General features: G+C 41.6%; 1 long non-coding RNA gene across 1 annotated transcript; it reads left to right on the plus strand.

Annotated features, from left to right (window-relative positions):
• The first annotated feature begins 24 nt into the window (after window positions 1-24).
• Window positions 25-20,729, plus strand: LOC110361219 (uncharacterized). Its single transcript, XR_010469270.1, has 5 exons — window positions 25-4,995; window positions 6,218-9,586; window positions 10,446-10,586; window positions 11,889-11,953; window positions 16,691-20,729. It is a non-coding gene; the product is annotated as an uncharacterized LOC110361219 (long non-coding RNA).
• The last annotated feature ends 2,887 nt before the right edge of the window (window positions 20,730-23,616 follow it).

Here is a 23,616-nt window from a genome sequence, read left to right on the forward strand (position 1 = left end):
GCCCGCGAACCCTTCTGGGGGTCGGGGCGTGAGGGTCCACGGGGGCAGGCTGGCTGCTGCCGCGGCTGGCGGGGTTGTTAGTGCCGGCCGGCGGCTGAGGCTTGGGGCAGGGCGGGGCTGGCTGCCGTGGCGGCGCAGGGAAAGCGCTGCCGGGGCTGGCTCGGATCCTCTCCGCCGACGGTGCCTGGCTGCTCCCTGCTGCTCCTCAGGCCGCCGGGGTCCCACCCGCTGCCCGGTGGCACTGAGGGAGCGGACCCTTCGAGGTTTTCGGCAGGTTGTGAGGGCAGAACGCTGTCGTCCACCACCGCCCCCAACCCTGGCAAGGCCGGCTGAGGGCCGGCAGCTGCCTCCGGTGCGGGTGACGGCGCGGGCCGGAGTCGGGCCCGGGGCACAGCGGCCTGCGGGGAGCGAGCAGCAGGAGCGACCGCCGCGTTGCCCTTCAGCGCGTCTGTGTGCCAGCCCCACCACCTGCGCCTTTGTCCGGCCGCCCGACACACGGCACGGCATAGAAGTGCACTCAGTAAAGCCGACCCCTCTGAAAGCCCCGGTGCTGCTGCCCTCATCGGCGGTTTCATCACGAAGGACCTGTGTTCTCCCCTCTAAAGAAACTGTAGGTTTTGCCTAGCACCATTTATACTGCACTTGGTATTGATTTTTATTTTCAAATAGAAGACGAAGCATCAAGCAAAGCAGGCTGACATGAACAAAATGTAGTGTCACCCAGAAAAAGCTGTTATGGTCCTCTCCTTCCACATGCACTGCGTAGCAAGTGCAGTGCGCAACAAGCCAGGCCTGTGTCTCCTGTTGTTCACTCAAATGATAATAGTCTGAAATTCTTCAGTTCACGTGCAAGCGATTTCAGGCCATTATGTTGCAAGCCTGTTGTTGAACTGCCTCTAATCCTATTAGTTCAAACCAAAAAGGTAGTAATTTGCTAAAAGTTCGTGAGAACCATACATCCAGTCTAATCTAGTTTCACCACAGCCAGTGACAGATTTTGCACATAAAAAGCTTCAAGAAGTCCAAGAGCAGGCAGATGTTGAGTAATTTTCCCTCAGTCTGTGTAGGCATAAATCCTGAAGTGTGCTGTTTTATCCCTACTGCAGTAGAATCACAGAATCATTTAGATTGGAAAATAACTTCAAGACTATCAAGTCGAACCGTTAACACTGCCAAGTCCACCACTAAACCATGTCCCTAAGAACCTCATCTATGCGTCTTTTAAACACTTCCAGGGACTCCACCACTTTCTTGAGCATCCTGTTCCAATGCCTGACAACCCTTTCCGTTAATTTTTTTTTTCCAGATATCCAATCTAAACCTTCCCTGGCACAACATGAGGCCATTTCCTCTTGTCCTATCACTTGCTACTTGGGAGAAGAGACTACTAACACCCTCCGTACTACAACCTTCTCTCAGGTAGTTGTAGACAGTGATAAGGTCTCAGCCTCCTTTTCTCCAGGCTGAACAGCCCCAGTTCCCTCAGCTGCTCCTCATCAGACTTGTGCTCCAGACCCCTCACCAGCCTCATTGCCCTTCTCTAAACTCTCTCCAGCACCGCAATGTCTTTCCTGTGGTGAGGGGCCCAAAAGTGAACACAGGATTCAAGGTGGGGCCTCAGCAGTGCCAAGTACAGGGGGAAGATCACTGCCCTGGTCCTGCTGACCACACCAGTTCTGATACAAACCAGGATGCTGTTGGCTTTTTTTGCCACCTGGGCACACTGCTGGCTCATGTTCAGCCACTGTCAATCAACACCCCCAGGTCCTTTTCCTCCAGGCAGCTTTCCAGCCACTCTTCCCCGAGCCTGTAGCACTGCCTGGGGTGGTTGTGACCTCAGTGTAGCACCTGGCACTTGGCTTTGTTGAAACTCATACAGTTGGCCTCAGCCCAGATCCCTCCGTAGACCCTTCCTACCATCAAGCAGATCAGCACCCCCACCTGACTTGGTGTTGTCTGCAAACTTACTGAGGGCACACTCGACCCTCTCATATAGATCATTGATAAAGAGATTAAACAGAACTGGCCCCAATACTGAGCCCTGGGCAACACCACTCGTGACCAGCTGCCAGCTGGATTTGACTTCATTCACTACAACTCTCTGGGCCCATCCATCTGGCCTGTTTTTTATCCATCCAGGCCATGAGCTGCTAGTTTCTGCACATGGATGCTGTGGGAAACAGTGTCAAAGGCCTTAATGGAGGCTGGGTACACAACATCCACAGCCTTTCCCTCATCCATGAAGTGGGTTACCTTGTCATAGAAGGAGGTTGGGTTGGTCAAACAGGACTTGCCTATCATAAACCCATGCTGACTAGGCCTGATCACCTGGTTGTCCTGTATGTGCAATGTGACAGCACTTGGGATGATCTCCTTCATAACCCTCCCCAGCACCAAGGTCAGACTGACAGGCCTGTAGTTCCCCAGATGATTCTTCTGGCCCTTCTTGTAGATGGGTGTCACATTTGCCAACTTCCAGTAAACTGGGGCTTCCTTGGTTAGCCAGGACTTCTGATAAATGTTGGAAAGTGCCTTGTTGTACACTTACACCAGCTCCCTAGGCACCCTTGGATGGATCCTGTCTGGCTCCACAGACGTATGGGTGTGCAAATGGTGTAGCAGGCCATGGGGGCTTAATTTTTCTACATGTCCCATTCTCTCGGCTAAGGGGGCTGGGTACCCAGAACACAACTCGTCATTAAAGACTGAGGCAAAGAAGGCAGTAAGTAACTCAGCCTTTTCGATACCCTTTGTCGTTGTGTTTCTCCCTGCATCCAATAACGATGGAAGTTCTCCGTAGCCTTCCTCTTGTTGCTGATGTATTTACAGAAGCAGGGTTTTTTCTCTTTTAGAGCAGTAGCCAGGCTCAGCTTTAGTCAGGCTTTGGTCCCTCTTATTTTCTCCCTCAATAACCTTCTGATGTTCTTTAAGTCCTCCTGAGTTCCCCGCTTCTTCTTCCAAAGGTCATAAACACTCTTTTTTTCTTGAGTTCCAGCTGAAGCTCTCTATTCAGCCAGGCCAGTCTTCTTCCCTGCCCGCTTATCTTTTGGCACATGGGAACAGACTGCTCCTACGCCTTAAAGGCTTCCTTCTTGAAGAATGTCCAGTCTTCCTGCGCTCCTTTGCCCTTCCTCCCAAGGGACTCGGTCAACCCAGCCTCTAAACAGGCCAAATACTGCCATCCAGAAGTCCAAGGTAGCAGTTCTACTAAGGCCCCTCCTGACTACTTCAAGAATAGAAAACTCTACCAGTTTAATGATGGCTGTGCCCAAGATGGCCTCCAACCGTCACATCACTCACAAGTCCTTCACAGGTCTATGGGTTACCTCCCCTCATTGGCTCCATCACCAACTGTATCAGGAAGTTCTTTTCCACACACTCCAGAAACTTCTTGGCCTTTTCCTCTCCACTATGTTGTATTTCCAACAGACCTCTGGTTAGCTGAAGTCCCCCACAAGAACAAGGGCTAGTGATTGTGACACTTCTCCCAGCTGCCTGTAGAATATTTAATCTGCCTCTGTATCCTGGCTGGGTGGTCTATAACAGACGGACACCATGATATCTGCCTTGTTGGCCTTTCCGCTGATTCTTACCAACAAACACTCAACCCTTTTCTCATCGTTAAGCTCCAGACAGTCAAAACACTCCATGTGATATATTGTATAGAATTCCTTTGGGATTATTAGATGTTCCTGACTACAGCTGCTGGAGAAGGATTGAATATTCTGAGGAAGCATCACATTGGCTTGTCCTCAGCTTCAGCATCCATTGCTGAACACTGCTGGAGACAGGATGCTGTGGCCCAATCCAGCATCACCATTCTCACATCCTCCTGTTAATACCGTATTCATTTTCCTTGCAGAACTCCTTCAAATAATAAAATCTTTAATACACTGTGACAGCCAAGCGGGTGCAAAACATCATTTGAAACTGTAAACTAAAAGTAAAAAAAAATTCAAAATAGTTTGTTTGGAAATGAAAAACACACATATTTCACCCATGAAAATGTAAATTAACCAACAGTTAGCTTCTCCATAAGTAGTTTTTCATCATATCCTTGTGAAATTAATTTTGGACTGAGATAAAAGTAAAAAGCAGAGAAGTTAGCTGTGCTATAGTCTTAGCTAGGTCACAAGATAAATTCCTTATTTCTTCAAGCTTCTACGAGGTTCTTTTATACACAAAGTAACTATGAACTCTAGACCAAAGACATTAGAAACTAATTTTGAGTCTAACATTTTTGTGAATGCTCGGTTATAACAAACAAAACCAAATGTTTGCAATTAGTGTTCAGTTAAAGCCCTGAAAATGCCTGCATGTGTCCTGCTGTCATTGGCAGCACTGGCACTCTCCCTTGTAGATCTGTTCCTTTCTCCAAGGATAGCACAGATTTTGTTAATGTCAGCATGATGCACTCACATGACTCCTACTTATCCAAATATAATCTCAGATAATTCCTTACTTAATATGAATAAAGCAAGCACAATACAGTCATTTTACATTTTCAGGTATATTAATCACTTGACCAAAAGGCACCTATCCAGTGCTCAAAGCACTCTCCATTTATTAAATTTTTAGGAGATGATATCATTCATATGATATCTGTCACCTTGCTCCCCACCTTCATGAACAAATACAGTCTATAATGGCACCCTGCAGCTGTGACATTTCTGTTCTTCACATCTAAACAACAAAAGAATGAACACGAGATTTTTGTAACAGCCGACATCTAGTTTCAATGAATAAATACTTTACAAAGCACCTTTCTTAGTGCTTTTGTCATTGTCCTTTACTGATTTCCCATAACGCAGTTCACACTCTGCTCCGTTTGGCCTAGTGCAGTGGCACATTTTATTGATTTTTAACCCCTTCCCACATTTCTTTTCTCAGATCTCTTCCAGTGATGCATTTGAGAGGGGTCTGTGTGTCAGAATTTTTGGCCTGCCTGCTTGCAGTTGTGTGGCAGAACAGCCAAACAGCTGGGAGCTCAGTGAGGTAACTGAGTGTGTGCCAGTTACGCTGTGAGTCCTCATGGCATGTTGTCCTTCCACCTGTCCCAAAGACAAAGGCAGCGAGAGCTGGGGCTGCAAAACACTCAGTCTTTGAATGTGAAGGAGGCACGAAGGTGGTGGAGAGCATGAGTTGCTGCGAGCTCTAGTTGCTGCTTACACAGACGGGGAGAACTAGTGCTCGGATGTTTACGGCAGCCTCAGGGCTGGTAAGTGAGATCTAGCTCCTAACTTGGGCACAGTTACAACGAAGGAAAAGGAAAAAGCTTTGAGCCCTGCTGGGTCACCCAGCATGGCTGCCTGACACCGAATTAGGAGGAGGTGCAAAGCTTGGTGAAGACTGTTGAAACTAGAGAGGGGATGTGTTTGGCAGTAAGTTGCTACTTACGTTTCCACTATGGTATTTCAGAACAAACATGCAGCACAAAACAAAAGTATTTTTAACAGTTTGGGGCCATGTGGTGTTCTGCTAACCAGCAGCTCAAGAAAATGAACTGACTTCCGAGGCATGTTGCTCATTCATGACATATGCATCTATTTTTTATGCCAGAGCTGCCAAATCAAACTTATTAAAAACTAAGAGACAACAGGCAGTTCAGAATTAACTCTATGTTTGTTATATCATCCTCCAAGGACTTTTAAGTCCAAAAATGAAAGACATTATAAAAATAAAATCCGTTCTTGCTGGTAGTACTGTGTAAGATTTGGGAGAATGCACTCTGTTAAAAGGGCACATTTTCCAAAGATGTGTGTCTGTGTGAATGTGCATGTGCAGTGCTTCTTGTGTACGTATTTGTGAAAGGAATATATGCACTTCTGAATCTATTTGTAATACATATTTTGCACTAAAGAACTGAAACTATATATATGTCAATATGAGTAATTTTTTTAGTTTTTGAATAATTTGCATTATTTTCTTTGATTTTGTTTTGGTTTTCCATGTCAAATATTATGTATCAAAATCACGGAATAGCAGAATGTTTCAGATTAGAAAGGACCTCAGGAAATCATCTAGTCCAACCTCCTGCTCAAAGCAGGATGGACACTGAAATCAGACAAGACTGCTCAGGTCTTTATTCAGTTGAGTCTTGAAAACCTTCATGAACAGAGATTCCACAACTTCTCTGGACAACCTGTTCTTTTTCTTTACATTAAGAAAGATACTCTCCCATTTCAATTTATGACCACTCTGTCTTGTTCTGTTGCAGTGCACCTCAGTAAAGAATCTGGCTCCATCCTCAAAGGTTTCGGAAGACTGCTACAAGATCACCTTGAAGCTGTTTCTCCAGGCTGAACAAGCTCAGATCCTTCAGCCCCTCCTCACAGGGCAAGTGCTCCAGGGCCCTGATCACCTCCATGGTTTTGTGCTGAACTTGCTCCAGTGCATCTGTAACTTCCTCCAGCACATCCTCTGGACACGCAGGGCAGGAGAGCAGGACTGCTTTAAAAGCAGATTGCCAGTGCACCCTGTATGACCTCTAGTCCTTCCAGGGTTAGGGCTCTTCACTATACATTTTCCTACTCTCTGCGGATGTGCATATTCCCACTACTAGACCTTTAACTTTATATTTTGCCATTTTAAAACATTCTTTCATGAAATAGTTCCTGAGTTACAAAGCCATCTAGACAAAACCCTCCAAAATCATTGTTCCATCCATACACTGTTGATGTAAATGTATAACAGCTGCAGGCTTCCAATCTCTGGAAAACCCCACACATGTTCACTGGTCATTCCCTATAGACTGCTACTTTTTGAGCAACACCAGCCAATTTTTAATTCAGTATACATATGCTCTATTTATATTGTACAGTACAACATTTTAATCAAGACACAATACAGTACTAAATCAAAAGTCTTGCAAAATTTTATTTGAAAATATACAAGGGCCATACCATTAATTTAAACAGAGATGTACTATTAACTTTTACTCCAGAGCCTAATTTTATGATTGAAGTCTAAATATTTGGACCTTTATTTTAAATCACTCATGATAATTTGCAAGACAACAATGCTTACTTTCATCTATCATTTCAGAGTGCATCCTGAGTAACTATCCAGCAAAGCATATAATACAGTAGAAGATCTAGGAAAACACTCACATTTCTGGGTTTCAAACAGGAATAAATAAAAGAATTGTTAACAAAAATTGTGAGGGGTGTTACTGCATGGAGTTACTAAAGGAAATCACATTCCAGTTCTGGGATTACTTAAGTAAGGCATCTAAATTAAGAGCATTATTACTCCTCCATTATACCTCAGGGAAGGTGATTTATTCCTGTGATCTGAATGGCCTCTGAATGGGCACTCCCCCTACACTGACTGTGAAAGGAGCCTAGGGTCTCAAGGTCTTCCTTCAGACACCTCGTTTAGGTTTCCAAAGTGAGAGAGTTGAAGTCACATCTATGAAAAGATATAAAGCTTAGTTTAAAGCAATTCAGTAGACATAGCCTGCAAAGTGGGGGAAGGGAAACTTTGTTATCTTTCTCTGTACTCTCTCCTCCTCCAGCAAACCATCCGTGAGAATCTCCTGTGAGCATCACCCCTTGGAGCCAAATGACAGATATTGAAAGCAGGGCATGTGCAGCATGTGTTATTCTTGTGCATAACAATAACAGAGATAAAGAAAATTCCACTGCTTCTAAGAGCCAACATTACTGTGCTGCTAACTGCTTTTCTAGCTAGGGCTTTTGAGTTTCATATTTTGAAAAGAGTTCCTGTGGCAATTTCATATTTACCACCTCCCAGCTGTTCACCCATCAGAGTTTACTGTCCTGCAATAGAAGGAAATTTGTACTTGCATGGCAGTCAATAGGCTAGTGGGTGTTGGTTTCAGTGGCCGGAGAGAGTGTGTTTACTGCCAGACTCCGAATTTTTACAAGTGCAAACACAAGTGTAGGGTCAGTAACTCTACTGGGAGCAGTGCATTCTTAAGGTGTAACATAAAGACTAACCAAAGCCCCACTGTGGTAGCTCTCACTCAAAAAATAAGTAAAGGTGGCACTGTATGTATAGTCATTTAAAGAGAGAGGTTTGAAAAAGGTCAGATGACTCATGCCCTAGAGATGTAAATTTGCCTGCAGAGACTATAAAGGAAACCAAGTGTCATTGTCCCGGATGTTGATGTCCTCCAGCTGCAGGCAGGTTGAATGGATCCCATCCTCAACATGAAAATTTCACTGTGTAAAGCACGTTTCAAAAGCAGTTTAGGAAACTCATCATCAAGTGATATTACCAGGGCTTTTTAATGAAAATCAAGCCAAAGTCTTTTGTTTCCAAACTTCATTGTAAATGAAGCTTCATTGTAATGTAACAAAGAACAACCAGCTCACTAGGCAAAGTATTTTAGTTCGGATACAAAAAGAATGTGTGCATCAAGTTTCTTTAAAAATAATTCTGAAACTAACAGGTTGCTTTCTCTGTAAAGATTGTCCTCTTTGGCTGGTATTTAATAAATTATGCAAATCCTGAGAATCTTTACAATCTTGAATAGTTTACACTTAGAGAACTGACCCTCCGAAGTCTCTAGAACATTTTGCTATAGATTATGCATAAATACAATAAAAGCCAAGAGTTTTAAGTATTTGTAGAATCAGAACTGCTTTTCATATGCATTAAAATTCTTACAATCATTTTTCTTATCAAATGAGGTAGATTACAACAGAGAAACCTTATTCTAAGATTTTATTTCTTTTGTTAGTAATTTATCCCTGGAATATCTTTGTGTGCAACAGTAAGGTATAACGATTTATTTCTTGGTATTCTTCATCTACTACCTCATCCAATTAATTTCTGTTATATTATGTTAACAGCATCATGACATTACAAAGTATAAAATCAGATCGTGGACACTGTGCTGCAGTGTTGCTATTAAAATACTGTACGTTCAGCTCTAGGTCACATAGCAGAATTAGCTCCATTCAATGCCCTGGCAACTTTCCAGTGTTTCTGTAATAGATATTCTAGTACATTGTTAACATTACTTAATGCTATGTATAACAGACTTGGATTTAATTAACCTGCCTCCAGTAATTGTTGAAAGAAAACTGAAGGATAAATGAAGGAAAAAACTCCTGTTGTGCTAAGTGGGACAGGATGAGAGCAGGGGCTGTCTTGTTTGCTCTTCCAGAGAAGAACTTGAAGCAGTCCTCTGTCTTCTCCATCGCCTGACCTCAAGACAGGTTAACAGCCACCTCAAAGGCTTCTGTAGGAGCTAGTCCAGAGTTGGAACTAGAAGAATAAAAAGCAATCAGGAAGAAACATCTGGGAAACCAAGAGAAAACTGATTAGAAGACAAATTAAATGAATATTTAATAAATCTAGTAATGAACAGAAGTCTTTGAAACTGATTATAAAATACTGTGCTTTTAGTTAGTAATATCTGGTTTGTGCCTTGCTGTTAACAAGTATTCTGTTCTCTGTTGGTATCTGAGTCTGCTTAATACACTCCTCTTTCACTGAGTTTTCATTCTCTTCTCTGTTTGTGTTACACTCTCTTTCCTCCTGGAATAGGAAATGAGCTCATTACCATCAGACCTCTAATCAAATACAGATGCACAATGAGCTACAAGACCCACAGGTAAGTCTCATTCTTATGTTGTAATTTGTGTAATATTTGAGATCTCCATAAAGTTTTGAATTTTATGTCAAGTTGTTTTTGAGTAGCAGAAACTTCACAAATTTAACAGGCCACTTATGTTTAATAACAAATATTATGAAGAATGTGTCTTAAAGTGAAACCTTAACACTGTTTGCAGTAGGTTTGTGCCTTCTCACCCAGATAATACTTCTGAAGGCTTTCTCAGATGGTTTCAAATGGAACACTTATACTAAAGGCCAGGGATGAAGTCTTTGGACAAGCTATGCTATTGAAAAAAAAAATTAATTAAAACAAAATTTTCCCTATGAAAAGCAAATCAGTTATGTCCCCTTACTCTAGTCTGGAAAATCTGAACCACTTCAGAGTGAAAAATCCTGTAACTCCTCCTTCAGTGATCTTAGTACAGAACAGACACTTTCACACATAATTTAAACTGTTTAAATACTATCATTATTAACCACATAATTTCAAACTCTTTTACTTAGGCAGCCTTTAACTTCAAAATGGTATAGGACGTAGAAGCCATTTTAACATAGCCTTAAGGCTGTAAAGTTTATGTTAGAAAAACAACAACATCTATGCTTCATCAGTAAGTAAAAGTGGCAATATTAACTGGGTTTTGGAATTTATTAAACAAGGTGTACAAAGGTAGTAATCTATGTATTTCACCAGGGAAACAGGAACAGAAAGTAAAGATCAGTTGTAGTAGAGGTGGTGTTAGAAAGACCATATTTTCTTTTCCTGGATTCTGTGTTATGAACTCTGCAACCTTTATCTTGAGTGAATGTAGCATTTTTTCGTTTATCAACTTAACTGCAAAAATGCTTTTACTCTAAAGTGTTTGTGTCCTAGAAGATCCCTGGAACACTTAAGCTGTTAATCACCACTTCTCAGTTCCCACACCCTATCAAGATTCAAGAAGACATTTCCAAAGCTGAGTGAAGTGAATAGAAGTTCTACTAGCTGATCGATGACAGTGGTAAGTGTAATAAAAATACTTTGAAAATGAGATGACAAACAAAGCACACTTTTTGTTATTAAATCGCTTCTATTTTCAGATGTGTCTTTTTCAACTACGTACATTTCTAAAGCCAAAACCAGCCAAAATGTGTTCTGAAATAAAGCTTTCATTCCAGGTTATCCATCTTCCTTAGGCATCCTGGAAATCAGAAATCAGTGGCTCAGCAAATGAACTTTTAGTTTTGTTAACAGTGGAACTTTCCATCTTCAAAGAATCGTAGAATAATAGAACAGTTTGGGTTGGAGGGGACCTTCAAAGGTCATCTAGTCCAACTCCCCTGCAATGAGCAGGGACATCTTCAACTAGATCAGGTTGCTCAGAGCCCCGTCCAGCCTGACCTTGAATGTCTCCAGGGGTGAGGCATCAACCACCTCTCTGGGCAACCTGGGCCAGTGTTTCACCACCCTCATTATAAAAAATTTCTTCCTCATGTCCAGCCTGAATCTCTCCTCCTTTAGTTTAAAACCATAACCCCTTGTCCTATTGCTACAGGCTCTACTATAATAAAAAGTCTGTCTCCATCTTTCTTAGAGGTCCCTTTTAAGTACTGCAAGGCTGCAATAAGGTCTCCCTGGAGCCTTCTCTTCTCCAGGCTGAACAACCCCAGCTCTCTCAGCCTGTCCCCACAGCAGAGCTGTTCCAGCCCTCTGGTCATTTTTGTGGCTCCTCTGGCCCCTCTCCAACAGGCCCATGTCTTTCCTGTGCTGAGGGCTCCAGAGCTGGACACAGGACTCCAGGTGGGTTCTCATCAGAGCGGAGCAGAGGGGCAGAATCACTTCCCTCCACCTGCTGGACACGCTGCTTTTGATGCAGCCCAAGATATGATCGGCATCCTGGGCTGCAAGCCAATTCCTTATCCACCAAACGGTCCACCTGTCAAATCCATATCTCTCCAGTTTAGAGAGATGTATATTGTGGGGGACCCTGTAAGAAGCATATGAGTCATATATTTCGCTGCTAATGGAAAGTTTCACAGATAATCCTTATCTCCAGATACTGCATCTGAAAATCAATTATAAATGTACTGTTTCATTTTTAATGAAATGCAATGTCTGTCCTAAGGTTTGCTGATCTAAAGAACACAGGCAGATCATGTGTTCTGCAGAGGTTTTAATACTGGTGATGAGTTTTACATGCATTGTATTCTGTAGCATGGTGTAAAACAACAGAATGAGCCCTGAATAACTGAGGTGTAGGGAAGTTTTACAGTTGCAGGAATACATATTTCTGCATAGATTAATATATTTTACTCCTCTACAGGTTAAAGCTTCCTCAGGTATTTTTGCACACTTCGCACAACTGGGAGATGCCTTCTTAAAGCCTCAGTGAGTATTTCTGTTTCTACTTATATAACCTACTGCTAGAAAAAAATTGTTTCCTGAGCTGACTGAAAGAATTGAAGAGGAAAGAGAAAGGCATCTGCATGCCTGAGTTAGATGAGTGTCTTAGAATTATACGTACCCATTTGAGTAAATGCTAGGGGTCAACAAGGTTTCATTTAGCTTCAAATAAAATAATGCTGATTAACAGTGGGTGTGGCTATCCTACTAATATGATTATGCCTTGAAAATTAATCTTAAGGACAAGAATATGCAGAGTAGAAGCCTTCACTTACCTGTCAGGACAAGATCAAATGGATGAATTTGACAGAAAAAAATATATTTCACCACTTTGTTATGTCAGAGGAGCAATTCCCGAAGAGAACCACAGTGTTCAATATAAAGACCATTTCACCCTTCGTATATTTTGAAACAAGGACAGAATAGCGCCCTCTGTGGTCCTGGGAGGGTTTCCATATTACAACTTGGCTGCCGAGAGCCGTCAGCAGATTATCATGCAGTAGAACAGAGACTTTTGATGATTACTTCAGACTTCAGGCAAAACTAGCTTTTATTATCAGTTGTTTTCTGTTTCTTTGCACATTAAATGACTGAACTATAAGAATAATTCAATTGTTTTGTGGTGTCATAGTACTGTATTTTTATTTGCCTTTTTTTTGGTGCTTTGCAAATACAAAGCGACTTCCTGAATCACAGGGCAAGAATAAGCTAAATTCTTTCCCTGTGCTATGCAAGAGATCATGAAATGTTCAGGATGACCCCTTTTAGCAATATAACCTATTATTCTGTAAGTTAGTGAATAGCAAAAGCTGCTCCAGCTGTCAGGGCTCCTTAGATTTTAGCAGATGCAGAACAATCTCTTCTCACTTCTTTGGCTTCTTAGAACATTCAGAGGAAATTCCTTAGTCCTCTTCTGAGTACAAGAGTTGTATTACTTCAGTTATTCAAATATGCTATAGGTAGTACTGCTCCCATGATAAGCAGGCAGATGTATTCTTCAACTCAGTTCTCATTTACTCATGTAGTGGAAAAGGAATAAGCCATAAGGTCCCTTTGTAACAGTGCGATTAAGTCAAGCTTGAATACGATCAAGCCAAAAATGTATAGTGCCCTTGACCAAATCTAATTCCACGTTTCAAAATCTGGGTATTAAAAAAAAGTCTCAATTTCAAAAAACTACAAAACAGCCAAGTAAATGAAACAGTATTTTTCCAAGAGTGATGGCAAAACACTTCTCCACTTCAAAGGTGATTCCTTAGTAATTTTTAAAAAGCACTAGATTTGTTTGTTGTTAATATAATACATGAAATCAACTACCTAGCCATGGTCAACTGCTGATGCTCCACAGAAATATAAATTTGGGTCTGAGGCATCTAAGAGCCAGAACTTTATAAGTTCTGTTGAGAAACACTTTTGATTTCAACAAGAAACAGTTCAAAACCTTATTCAATTCTATTAAATTTATTAAACTCTGCTTCCTTGCAGCAGGTAACCAGGCTGCTTTGTGATGTGAAACATGAGGTGTTATTTATTTCCTTTTTTACTTTGCTTAAATAGAGTTTATTTACCTAGTCCTTTAAAAATAAAATGTATATACACAATCCAGACACTGTTTTTTGATGACTCCCTGCAGCATTAAATTCCCCAGACTTATCCTATGGACTAGATTTCCTTATATGGAATTCATATTTCCATGTTTTTAGAGTCTGAACCCTTTGGAGTTCATTTGAAGCTGATACTCAAAGTAAAATGTGGTCTGTTTAAGCCTAAGTCAAGTGAAATTCTAAAAACAGCATGGACAAGCCCTGTGGAATGGAAGTGTAATATTTCACACATGGTAACTGATAAATCACAGAATCACAGAATCAACTGGGTTGGAAAAGACCTCAGAGATCATTGAGTCCAACCCTTGGTCCAACTCTAGTCCGTTTACTAGATCATGGCACTAAGTGCCATGTCCAATCTCAGTTTAAAAACCTCCAGGGACAGCGAGTCCACCACCTCCCTGGGCAGGCCATTCCAATGCCTGACCACTCTCTCTGGAAAGAATTTCTTTCTAATATCCAGCCTAAATTTCCCCTGGCAGAGTTTAAGCCCATGCCCCCTTGTCCTATTGCTAACTGCCTGGGAGAAGAGACCAATCCCCACCTGGCTATAACTTCCCTTCAGGTAGTTATAGAGAGTGATGAGGTCACCTCTAAGCCTCCTCTTCTCCAGACTAAACAACCCCAGCTCCCTCAGCCTCTCTCCATAGGTCTTATGTTCAAGTTCCTTCACCAGTCATGCTGCTCTTCTCTGGACCCACTCCAGCACTTCAATGTCCTTCCTGAACTGAGGGGCCCAGAACTGAACACAATACTCCAGGTGTGGCCTCACCAATGCAGAGTACAGGGGAAGGATCACTTCCCTTGTCCTGCTGACCACGCTGTTTTTGATACAGGACAGGATACCGTTGGCCTTCTTGGCCACCTGGGCACACTGATGGCTCATGTTGAGCTTCCTGTCAATTAGTACCCCCAGGTCCCTTTCTGTCTGACTGCTCTCCAACCACTCTGTGCCCAGCCTGTAGCGCTGCAGGGGATTGTTGTGACCAAAGTGCAGCACCCGGCACTTGGCCTTATTGAACTTCATCCCATTGGAATCAGCCCATTTTTCCAGTCTATCCAGATCCCCCTGCCGAGCCCTCCTGCCTTCCAGCAGGTCGACACTCCCTCCCAGCTTGGTGTCATCAGCAAATTTGCTGATGATGGTCTCAATCCCCTCATCTAAATCGTCAATAAAGATGTTAAACAGGACTGGACGCAACACTGACCCCTGTGGAACACCACTAGTGACTGGCCGCCAGCTGGATGCAGCCCCATTCACCAGCACTCTCTGGGCCCGGCCCTCCAGCCAGTTCTTAACCCAGTGTAGAGTACACTTGTCCAAGCCATGGGATACCAGCTTTTGCAAGAGTATATTATGGGAGACAGTGTCAAAGGCCTTGCTGAAGTCCAGATAGACCACATCCACGGCTTTCCCCTCATCCACCAGGTGAGTCACCTGATCATAAAAGGAGATCAGGTTGGTCAGACAGGACCTGCCCCTCCTAAACCCATGCTGGCTGGGTCTGATCCCTTGTCCATCCTGAAGGTGCTGTGTGATTCCATTCAGGACGATCTGCTCCATAACCCTGATTATTATATCCCTCCATTTGTTTCCCTTTTGGGGGTAATTTCAAGAGTGCGTTTGTCAGAGAGGCACCCCAAAAGTCAATTTAGGCAAAAAATAAGTTCCAAACCAGACTTTAATCTAGTCAGAAAAGTATAGCAAATAAACCGGCTAGAAACGGGGTTTATACAAATTATTTAGTGCTTGACAACAGTTGAACACAGATTCAGATACCAGTTTAGGAGATTATTGGGGGATGACCACATAAAAATAATGAGGCTCCACAGCGTGCACGGATTCACTCACAAGCAACAAAACCGGAGGCTTCTCACTCAAGGGTACACAGAAGAAATAATCACTCGCCTGGGTTCGGTGAGGGCTCGCTCAAGGATATAAACAGCAGAGAAAGACAACCACTCACCAAACAAGGAGGTGAGGTGCACTCAACCCCAGAAAATTTCCTTAGACGGTGTCCTAGTCTAAGGGGCGGGCTCCAGTTCACAGACCCGCTGCTCCGAGAAGACCACTCAAAGTGGTTCTTCCGTGGGGACCCCATTTTATAGCCTGGTCAGATCTGGCTGTGGTCATTACAAATTGTCCAGAAGCCTTTCAGCCACTCTTGGCACCTCCTTTGTTGAGGGCCCTGTCAATTGACTCAGGGTCTGGTTGAGGGCCCTGTCAATCGACCGAGGGTCCCATCCCCCTTGCCCCTCAGCTGGTGGAGGTGAAGTCACCCTGCCCTGGGGCAGGGGAGGATGTGACTGACAGCACCTTGGTACCACCCTCTGGGGGTGTATGTGGGGACAGGCACAGTGGGGCACAGAAGGTGCTAAAGAGCCATCAACTGCCCCTTTGAAGGCTCCAGATCCCACCAGAGGACGTGCAACAGCCACACAGCATTGTATGCTATGGCAGTGCGTACAGTGAACAAACAGGCAGGTCCCAGAAAGGGGAAGCTGAATTTCAGTCAGTGCTGTACCACATCAGCAGGCACTTCCCTCCTTTGCAGACCCCAACATGCAAGTGCCAGGGCTACCACAGGAGTGGCAACTTTAAAGTCCAGCTGCTCTGCCTGTCTCTGAAGGGTTTCTTAATGTTCAGCACAAAGGAGAGAAAGGTCACTGTCCACATCCAGCAGTGGCTGGTGGACCTTGCCGACACAGAGAGGTCGCAAGTCTGATTCTGCTGCTCTGGATAAACTTTTACTAAGCAGAGAAACATCATCAAGTCCCACAAAAGCTACTGTGCTGATATAATCTCCCCATCAATGAGTATTTTTGTTTTGGTTTTAGTGTCAACATCTTCATATTACTTTGTTCATAGCTGACCAAGTAGGTAACAACTCACAGTTGGCAGTTCATAGTGTTTTAAAGTAAACAAGACCCTAAATGAAGTAGCTCTGCATGCATATATGTTTTTATGTGGTAGTTTGTCATACAGTATATTAAAATTACTATAATTAACATTGCTACAGTGGAAGCTGTGAACTTATCAGGTGAGTTTTTCATCATTAGAAAAACACAAACAGGAACAAAGTTGCAAATGGTGGCTTTTTGTTATCCTTTATTCCAGGAAAATCAGAGAGCCAAGGAGGATAATACACAAAGCGAGGGCTGGAAGCAAAAGCTGCTGTTCAAGGTTAGAGAGAATACGAATTCTGGAAGCCTGAAGTGAGTCACTGGGACTGACGGCAAATGTGGGGATTGAGAGTTTGTTTGGGATTTTGTGTAACATATCAGAAAGTGAAAAGAAAATCAGGGAGAAAGAGAGAAGCATTTATATTCTTTTGAGAGGAAATGAAGCAGAACAAGTTCAACATGGAAAGGCAAGTAGTTTTGTCTCTTCTCATCCCAGATGTTTTATCCATTTCCTTTTTGGTTAAACTGAGATAATAATAAGAATAGTGGATATTGTCAGATTTCACTATTGTCCAGCATAGTTTAATTCATTAAGAGTCATTGCAGAGTTCCTCAGTATGGCTGGAGATAAGTTGCCAGAGAAATGCAAATAATAAAAAACACGGTTACTGAGAATAAATAAAAAGAGAGCATTGTAAAACATGTAACTGTGGTTCCCACCCCCTCCCTTCCTGCCCCTTTGCTTCCCTGTAACTGGACTTAACTTCGTTGAAAACAATGATGGAGTTCATTTACTTGTGTAAAACTAGTGAGAAACGAGAACTGGCCAGTGTTATACCCTATTGTGCAACTACGTTTAAGCAGTTCAGCCAGTCAATTGACTATTCAACCAAACGGGAAAAGGTCCTGAGTCAAAAGAATACCTACCTCTCTGTATAATAGAGAGCCAGGTGTTCCTGCAGGAAGCTCAGCTCAGGTAACAGCAGCTAATCCTGAAACTGAACAAATAAAAAACTTAAAACTGAGCAAAAATGTTAATTCCAGGATGGACTAACAGCACTCTCTGCCACAAGACGTATTTTTAGCAATATAGTAATAAGAGTGTAGAAGATACTATATACAGGAATAATACATTATATAAACTGATAAATAAATAAGGGATACATTCTATGACCCAAGCATAAATCACATGTGCATTTACAAGAGGCAGGAACAAATTCCGCATTGAGGTATTATGGAGTAGCACCTTCCTCTTATACTTTCATGGACAGAGTAACAAACCATTTATCTCATATATGTCTAAAAATAACAGCCTTAAAACAGGATCTGGTTTCTATAAAGTCCTAGATTTAGACTTGTGTGAAGCATTTTATGAAATATTGGACTTCTTTTAATTTGGGAAGCTGTGTAACTTCCCTACAGGATGTCAAGAATAGTAACATGCTAGTAAAAAAATGTCTTTCCTCATAAAGAAACTATTTCTGCTTCCAATCAAAACATGGATCCTCTGATACTATGATTTTGTAACTATTTATTTCCTGACTTCATTTACAAGGTGAATTCCACTAAAGACCTGAGCATACCCTGATAATAATTAAGTAGAAGGGTAAAACAACAAGGTGGATTGGGAAGAGGTGAGGGAGACAAAACAACTGATGAAACCATCTGCACAAACATTCATCCTCAAAAGTGATTCACCCGTAGGGAAAGGAACAACAAGAGGGTGCTGAAATAAAGAAAGGATTTGGAGAAAAACAATTCAAGACATGACGAATGAAAACTACAGGTTTACAAGCAAAGGAGACAGGTCAAGGGCAGGGATTGAAATCCAACTACTAAGCACCGCTGCTTCAGTCTACTTTCAATCCAATGGAGAACAAAGTCACATAATGTAAAAGCCCTGAATTTGTACTCCATCAAGTGGCAAGAGTTCCAGAGAAATAAATAGGATTTAGGATTCCCAAAGGTTTATCACGCATAACTTTTTGAAAATAATACTTGCAGAGCCCCAGTAAGAACACAAGCAGGTACTTTCTGCATCTCCCTGGTTGAAATAAGTTGTACCCTTTCACTACGTCTCTTTAGGTGTGCATCCCACTGCTCTTTTGTGGCTAACAGCTTCAGTTCCTCGATGAGAGCAGAATATGAACTTGTCCTTGCCTGGTTCATCCTCTGTACTTTTTCACCTCTCCTCTGAGGCAGAAGTGCATCTGTACTCAGAACCCAAACGCTTACTTCTTCAAAGGAAGTAAGCTGGACTAATCAATGTCACATCTGGACACAACATTGCAAACACAAAGAAAGAGCTCGATCTAGGAGTGTGCACCTGCTGTAAATATGTGCTCTCTGTTCACAGCTACATTATGGAAAAGTCACAACTGTTAGTCTAGAAGACCGTACAGAACAAATACCACATGTTATGCAGCAGTGAGTTGTACAAGGGTGAGCCTGTATATATATTTATCAGCAGAAGACTAAAGTAAGCAGTGTAACAAATGGTAAGAAAAACAGGGATTTGGTATCTCACACTCTGTCATAGTATTAGTTGAAAGCTGGCCAGCACCTCAAGGCAAAGGAAATGCTAACCAAAGACATCATAAGCAAAGTCACAGCTATTGAAGCAGAGATAGCTCTGTGATGGAAAGTACTATGGCTTCTAATACTTTCAGACATGGAATCATCTAAGCCACCTTATTAAAAGACTAAATTATATTAACTTTCCAGTTTTCTGTTAAACACTTGTATTCCAAGGTATCCTTTTATCCTTTGTACCGTTCTTCATACCACATTTAAATGAATGCTTTCACAGCTATAGGAGAATCTCCTATTTTTTTTTTTTCCTTTCACCATCTCTGCTGACTTCCTTTCCAACATCATAGTTTGTGGTTAGGATTTCTTAAATAGAAAAAAATAAACTGTTGTTACTGTGCTATGAATCTTCATTAACCTCTGAGAGTCAGTGCAACATTCATAGTCTTCAAGAGTAACAGCCAATCCCTGGCTTTGTGAACCTGTTCTGAGTGTCCACATGGAATGTCATGGTGCCTTGCCAGTATATTACAGTGAGATGGCAACAACAGCAAAGATCTGTGCTATGGCTAAGCTGTTTTAATTACATTAATTTGCTTGTTTAGAATTTTCTTTAGTGTCTTTAGAGTACGGTAGTTCACGCAGATAAACCTGTATCTGTATTTCCTTTCATAGCTGTATTTCCTTTCCAATCAATGTTAATGATCTGAAACATTTCCATAGCAAGAGAAGCATTTCTTTTCAAATGCATTCTCATCCAAAATTACTTTCTTCATCCATGCTGTAATCTCATCAACTGTTATCTTCTTCCCATTGAAAGGGGATTGCCTATAAATACAAATGATACTGTGTTTGCCCTAACACAGACACCTGGACAGTCAAGAGCATGAGAAAAAGCAAAAAGAATTAGCAGCTTCCCAGACAGACAATAAACTACCACAGCCTGCACCTTCCTTCCAATTGGTGTGAGCCAGGGAAGTCCAACTAGTATTGCTGGCTCCCACTGCCTAAAAGAAAAAAAAAGGGAGTGACTGTTTAAATATTCCGAGATTTTAAAAAGTATTTTCAGTATCTTCTCCCCTTAACATTTGATTTTTAGCTTTAAAGACGGTTGCATGCCTCTGTAGGTCAAAAGTGAAAGGAGAAGAGTAAATCTGGAAAGGTGGCCTTGACTCGTGGTGTGATGGAAGTGTATCGCAGCCTCCCAGAAGGGCACAGAGCCTTTTCAGGAGAACGTGCAGCACTGCACAGCAACACAGTGGTTTTCACAGGAAACAAGACATTCTGCCACACAACTGAGCCAGAGCAGAGTTTCATCAGAAGAAATGGATGTGTAAACTACATTGAATCTTCAGTTGGAAGTTTTGTCTGGCTTTGCTGTTTACTGAATTAATTTATTTTAATTCAAGTTAAGGAGCTTTGATAAGCAAAGGAAAAATATTTATTCAGTTTTATTCTGTATTTTATAATCTCTGTTTGCCTTGTTGCTGAAAGGCCAGGAAAGATTTAATTGAATCTTGCGTAGCATTGTTCATTTTGTTTTATTGATTTAGTTATTGTGTTATTCATATGAATGCTTTTAAGGGTAGCCAGGAGAGCTCCTGGTTGTCTTAAAGTAACTTATTAGCTCTCTAGTAAAATGTTAAAAGAATCAATTTCATTCGTATTGCAGTTTTAACAGGAAACTTACTGTTGGTGGACAATAAATGTTTTGTGTTTGTAAATCTTCCTGGAACAAGACTCTTATTATTATTACTGTAACAAAGAGACCTACTATTTCAACTGTTCAAGACGTACTCATGTTCCCTTAGGAATCCCCAGGGGGTTTAAGACACTTTGAAATCCATCGGGTGGTGAGTTTTTGACTGGGTTAGGCTCCTTTGAAATCCTGGCCTTACATTCTGAAATGCTGACTAGAACTGCTCTTTGCAGAAAAAATACACTGCTATATCTATATTTAGCACTCAGTCTTGACGTTGACAATGAGCTCATACACAAAAGCCTAAGGTAGACCTAAGATGAAAATATATTTATTGGTAATTAAAACAGTGAGATTTATGAGTTTTATTCTTCTCAGGAGTTCCATAGTATTGAATTGAGACACTTTTATTTGATTTTACAATAACATTGTTGATATTTGTCTTGCATTTCAACTGTAGGATTTGGAAATCAGACTATGCTTATCCCAGGACAGGATATACATGTACAAGACATCTTTCCTCCAGAGTTTTCAAAGCAATCAAGGGTCTATACTTAAACTCTACAGAAGGCTCATCTTTTTAATGTAAACTTCTTAAAATAAAATTTAAAAATATGTTTCTTAAATATTACCTACTTATATTACCTACTCCAATAACATAAACGTCTGCTGAATATCTAGCAGATTTGTATTGGGAGTTTACTACAGAAAAGACAAAAGATTAGTAAAAAGTGGGCAGAGGCTTCAGAAATTTGCAAAGGATTTTTTAACCTAGACAACAGAAGAGGAGACCCGGTTAAAAAAAAAAACAAACAACAAAGCTACCTAAGAAGCTACGTATGTAGAGGCACAGTTTTACAAATATCTTGGTGATCCAGAGCTGGATGTCTTGTATATCCTCTAAAAACTGAAAAAGCTGTTAAGATTATTTTCTCACTGCTTACATAAATAAATAAATAGGAAATATTTCTTTCTGTACATAAAGAAATATTAAAAACCTATAAACACTCATAATAATGCAGTATCTTTATTCATACTATTTATAATTATGCATTATATGAATTCTTAACATATGGCAGTTATTTGTATTTGAAAGACCAACCACATTTATACCCAAGTTATGAAAGAATAATAATAGGGAGAACCGTTAAAAAAGTAAATAATAGGAGAAATTAAAGAAGACAATGTAAAATAAACAAATGTAACAAAGGGGCGAGGTAATGAGAAGCTGGTAGTCAGCAGGACTGTAAATCCTCTTACATGTTTATCCAAGCACCTGTAGGTGAAAGTATCCCGGTTTCCAGGTTGCCCTGGAAGCAGCCACATCTTGTGTGGAAGTGAAGCTAGAGCAGGAATGTTGAACTTGGGCAGAAGCTGCTCTGTGAACACCCTTTCATTCTCCTGCTCATATTGCGTGCCAGGTCACTGCTTCTCTTTGGCACTCTGAGATGTGACACTTCAGCCTTGCAACCAGTGGTTTCAGGATCTCTACTAGGTACATAGATATCTAGATAGATGCCTCCCTCCCTGGGTGCTTATAAGATTAACAACCTCTACCCCCTTCATGCTCATGCTCCTTCCTCTACCTATTGCCTTTTATTAATAAACAATCCATCTCTGAGTCTTAGGCTGTCTTGGAAGGACTCTTGCCTGTGCCTTGGTGGCCTGTTCCTTCCCAAAGCATGGCACAATAGGATTGAGAATGACACACTGCTGAGAGTTTTTGGTGGTCCCATGAGGAACCTGCAAGCTGTGTCTGTCCTAAACAGTCAGCTGTAATGTGAAGGGTTGGAGGTGACTGAAATGAATGACGGAAAACTTCTCTGTAGACCAAATTTGGCAGTTTTTAAAGTCTTTCCATCTGATGACTTGATATGGAGGTGGACCATGAGTTCTGGGTAAGAGAGGAAGACAAGCAGAAGTCCCCTGCCTAGTAGGCATTTTTTTATTTTATTTGTAATTTTTTTTTTTTTTTTTTTTTTTTTTAAAGATTGGTTGCACTGTTTTCCCCAAACTGTGTAACTTTTGGGCAGCCTTTGATCTTCCTCTGGAGGCCAACTTCAAGTGAGACAACTGGAAATGTTCACCTTTGGTACCTGTTTTACATGATTTAGAGCTCTGTTCTGCTCTCACAGTAGGCACTGATGGGAGGAAAAGATCCTTTGTCCTTTATAACGGTAACACATTCTGGGTCTCACCAATAAAGTGTGTGTTTTAGATAACAAAGCTTTTCTCTCCTGATATTGTGTCCTACCCCATGTGGTCTGCCATGGCAGACAAGATTGGGATGGGAGCAGAATGCAGAAGGCTGATTTCTCAGCTGAGCCAGCCCTTCTGCTTTTTGGTACATCAGTCTGGTAGATGAACTGAGTCAGGTAGTATTCTTTATATGTGACAACAAGGTTGTCACCTTTCAAATGTGCACATGAAGTGGGATCAAGATGAGTATTTAAGGGCCTTGCTGAGATGGTCAAATTACTTTTGGATAAAATAGGGCACCCAAGGGCATTTGAGACAGTGTGTTGTGTGGGTGTGACTAGGGCAATTGGAAGAGCCTTAAACCCCTGGGACAGTCCTTGGAAGTGATCTAATACATTAGTTTAGCTGTAGCCAAAGATGTCCCAATTATTTTACAATAGAATAGATGAGCTTTGACCATTGGGGCTTGATTGCTTGCCAGTATTTGACTTTTAGATAACAACCAGAAACCGCAGAATCATACTTTGAGTCATTCATACTGTTTTGCTTATGGGAGGCTATTTAATCTCTTTTGCTCCATAACAGCTCTTACAAGTGCTATTTCAAACTCCCGTATCCAGAATGGTACATTGTTGTGTTAAAAGATGAGGAATTAAATCATGACCTTCTACACAATGGTAGCAAACTAGCAGTTTTAGGCAATGTTTCCCTTC

Source organism: Columba livia, chromosome Z (genome assembly GCF_036013475.1).
Source record: "Columba livia isolate bColLiv1 breed racing homer chromosome Z, bColLiv1.pat.W.v2, whole genome shotgun sequence".
Classification (NCBI taxonomy): domain Eukaryota; kingdom Metazoa; phylum Chordata; class Aves; order Columbiformes; family Columbidae; genus Columba; species Columba livia.